This window comes from Panulirus ornatus, chromosome 9 (genome assembly GCF_036320965.1).
Source record: "Panulirus ornatus isolate Po-2019 chromosome 9, ASM3632096v1, whole genome shotgun sequence".
Taxonomy (NCBI): domain Eukaryota; kingdom Metazoa; phylum Arthropoda; class Malacostraca; order Decapoda; family Palinuridae; genus Panulirus; species Panulirus ornatus.
In genome coordinates this window covers 20,412,510-20,416,527 of record NC_092232.1, presented here as the reverse complement: position 1 = coordinate 20,416,527, position 4,018 = coordinate 20,412,510, and the positions used below count along the sequence as shown (strand labels likewise).

Genomic DNA, 4,018 nt, shown 5'->3' with positions numbered 1-4,018 from the left:
ATCATTGATGAAATCACCATGTTAGATTTGGTTAGACAGGAGTAATGAGAGAATAGATATAGTGCTGTACACTTTTTATCAACCTACGTAGAATCTTTTTTTATTAATAGTAATTATATCGCACTTTGCTGGCCACAAGGGGTAAGAAAATAACCATAGTCCTTTAAACCGTTGAATCGCCAAGCTAAGACCCAGTAGTTTGGTATGATGAATATACGCAACGCCTTTATAATGATCAATGGGTCATATACATTTTGTGAAGGTTTTAAAGACTTTTCGGTTAGCGGTTGTCGCTTGGTCAATTAACGGTCTTAATGACCCTTGTAACTGATCGGACTAACATATAACCAACCAACGAACTAACCAATCATCTTTTGCAAGGACTTTATGAGCAGTGAGAACGTGTGCGGTCTTAGAATGATTACTTGAGGAAGGGGTTCCAAGTGTTTTGATTGGTATTTACAGTCTGACGTTGTCGATCTTAATTATTCTGAGAAGTCGACAAGCCTAATGCCATAATGAGCAACAAACCTTGTATTAAAGTCTTATCACCATTCGGACAGTAAATCTCACCAGTTTGATAAAAAGCGATGTTATCGGCACGAAGGTTGGCGAGAGCTGGGTCACCGACTGCCAGAACCTTGATAATAATCGCCGTGTCAACAAAGACGGTGAGCAGATCTCAGCAAAGAGCGACTGGACTGTTGGTAAGTTCTGGGACGGACAGTCATATCTACAGTTATCTTAACGTGCTAAGGAAAATATCACTAATTGAGGGTCTTGTTTCAAACCAACGTAATCCGTTTGTCATCCCCCCTTTATTCCACAGAATCGGTCCAGGAGAACAGCGATAAAAAAAAGAATAAATAAAAATGGGACGCCTCGAAAAAGTAAAGTTTTAATTGAAATCTAATATACGCACAAAAAAAGGTTGGGGCAAGATATGTAGCGAGTCGTGTGCGTTATACATGGCAAAAGCAAAATCTCATGTACACAATAGGCTACAGCTTCGCCATCTAGCAAGAACCGCCCGGGATGACAGTGTTCGAAACACGTTCCACGCTTGCATACCGAACACCACGTACGTGCCTACAGAAACTACAGAACACTTGGGTAACTCTTGTTCCCGCACCGTAACTCAGCTTAATGTACAACTTCATGCGAGGAACGTATGTATTTCTTTTTCCGCTACCCTGCTGCACACGGTAAAGACAAATGCGACTTTGGTTGTTGGCAAAGCGCGGGAATCGTCTTGAGATAGCGATGTTGCCGTGAATTTCAAATCGCACAAGTATAAGTAAGTTGTGTATACTCAAATCAAACAAGTAAAGTATAAGTTGTATATACTCTCAGAGTATATGGCCTTCAGACAACATCCTAATGTCAGCGTCTGTTAGAGATGCCAGATATGTTATATGATACTATTGCCCATCAAAGGTCACACAAATATCATTTTCGTAAGCCTAAACTTGGACAATTGTTAAGATATGGGCAATCCGTCCATTTATGGGTATATCTGTTAATATCGTTCACTTCACTTCCATTGACGTGGGTGGGAGAATTGGTTATTCACCTTATTGAATGATGAACAAAGAAAATGGTAATCATTGCATCGTACAGGACACTGGTTCCATATATTTTTTCCTTAAGTTAATCATGTTTCGTTCAGTTATCGTTATGTAGTCCTAGATCAGCCTTGAAAATGTGTTTGTCTAGGGACACATGACGTCAACTGCTGTTTATAGCGAAGAACGTTATCCAACGTCGGACGTGGATTGGGTTCACCCTGCCTCACGCAACAGCACATCGGCAAGTCAATCCGCGCCATAATTCGAGCCTCACAGGTAAATCCGTTGAACCCAATTCTACATTTGAATCAAGAAGTCAAAAGAGCAGGTTGAGTGTTGGTAAAATGTGAGACAAACTTATCGAATTACGTAGCTGCGAGAAAGGGGAGAGAGATAGATAGATAGATAGATAGATAGAGAGAGAGAGAGAGAGAGAGAGAGAGAGAGAGAGAGAGAGAGAGAGAGAGAGAGAGAGAGAGAGAATAAGTTGACCCCTTGAGTATGACCTCAGGTCAAAATTCACATCTTCGCACCTACGGGTTAGTGTCATCGTGCTCGAGAGGTTAATGAAGAATTCGTCACAATACTCACATCGAAGACGCAGAGTTTGAGGCAGCGTTCAGAAACCATGATGGTGTGAGAGGCGCTCAGCATTAACACCCGGAGCAACGTGAGCTGCCACACCCATATATTGGTGTCCTTCATGAGGAACAAAGAATAATTCATCCCCCTGTGCTTATTAGACCACTTATTACTGTTGCTTGTGTAACCTTTGGAAAAATGTAATGTTGAGAAGTAATCATCAGCCAATCATATGTGCCCCTGCCCCGACCCCCGCGCATGATCCGTCAGCAAGCCAAGTTGGAGAGCGGTTGAGTAAATCAATCAACACATGGACATGACTCAGTCTGTCCTCCACATATTGCTCTACTTTCAGGCTACTTGGGAAATGTTCGAGAAATTCTGTAAATCATAAAAGTAGAGAAAACCCTTCAGTTGTAAGAAGTCGAACAAGTTAACAAACTTATCTGAAAAGAGACACTAAGTTAACAAACTCATTTACAAAGAGAATGTCATGAAGTCAACAAACACATTTATATAGGGATATGAAAAATAAACAGCAGACATCAGTTGCTGGCTGGCGTATGATGATGTATGTTTGGCAGTGTTAAGCTGTATCACAGTGTGGTGTTATTCTAGCACTGCTGGGAGGTTGTCGTGTTTATATGATCTTGTAATGATGTCATGCAGTATTTTTGCCGTTCTGTCCCCGTTGTGTGGTGTTATAAAGTAGGATGGTGCTGTCGTTCTGAACCCACTGAAATATCATATATTCTAACTGTCGTTCTACGTCCAAAGAATAGGAGGTAGCATTAAGAACAAAGGACTGAACATGAGAGGGAAAAACCTCACTTGGCCCCATTCTCTGTTCCTTCTCTTGGAAAAGTCAAAGGATTTCCTGCCCTTTGCGCCCTCCCCTTTTGTCGCCATTTACAACACGCATGGAATACGTGGGAGGTATTCTTTCTCCTATATATATATATATATATATATATATATATATATATATATATATATATATATATATATATATTTTTTTTTTTTTTCTTTTTTCTTGCTCTGTCGCTGTCTCCCGCGTTTGCGAGGTAGCGCAAGGAAACAGACGAAAGAAATGGCTCAACCCACCCCCATACACAAGTATATACATACGTCCACACACGCAAATATACATACCTACACAGCTTTCCATGGTTTACCCCAGACGCTTCACATGCCCTGATTCAATCCACTGACAGCACGTCAACCCCGGTATACCACATCGATCCAATTCACTGTAATACTTGCCCTCCTTTCACCCTCCTGCATGTTCAGGCCCCGATCACACAAAATCTTTTTCACTCCATCTTTCCACCTCCAATTTGGTCTCCCACTTCTCCTCGTTCCCTCCACCTCCGACACATATATCCTCTTGGTCAATCTTTCCTCACTCATTCTCTCCATGTGCCCAAACCATTTCAAAACACCCTCTTCTGCTCTCTCAACCACGCTCTTTTTATTTCCACACATCTCTCTTACCCTTACATTACTTAGTCGATCAAACCACCTCACACCACACATTGTCCTCAAACATCTCATTTCCAGCACATCCATCCTCCTGCGCACAACTCTATCCATAGCCCACGCCTCGCAACCATACAACATTGTTGGAACCACTATTCCTTCAAACATACCCATTTTTGCTTTCCGAGATAATGTTCTCGACTTCCACACATTCTTCAAGGCTCCCAGGATTTTCGCCCCCCTCCCCCACCCTATGATCCACTTCCGCTTCCATGGTTCCATCCGCTGCCAGATCCACTCCCAGATATCTAAAACACTTGTTACGAACTCAATACTTATTAAGGTCGCCAGCAACATATGTTACAAATACTACTGATCCTTGTCTTGCA

The 4,018-nt window shown here is 41.9% G+C and overlaps 1 protein-coding gene across 1 annotated transcript in view; it reads right to left on the bottom strand.

Annotated features, from left to right (window-relative positions):
* LOC139750250 (glutamate receptor ionotropic, kainate 5-like) overlaps positions 1 to 109 on the bottom strand; it is a 27,693-nt gene extending 27,584 nt beyond the window's left edge. The window contains exon 1 of the mRNA XM_071664768.1: positions 1 to 109. This exon is cut by the window's left edge and continues 577 nt beyond it. The gene's annotated coding sequence lies outside the window, so the exon portion shown is untranslated.
* Positions 110 to 4,018: the final 3,909 nt, after the last annotated feature.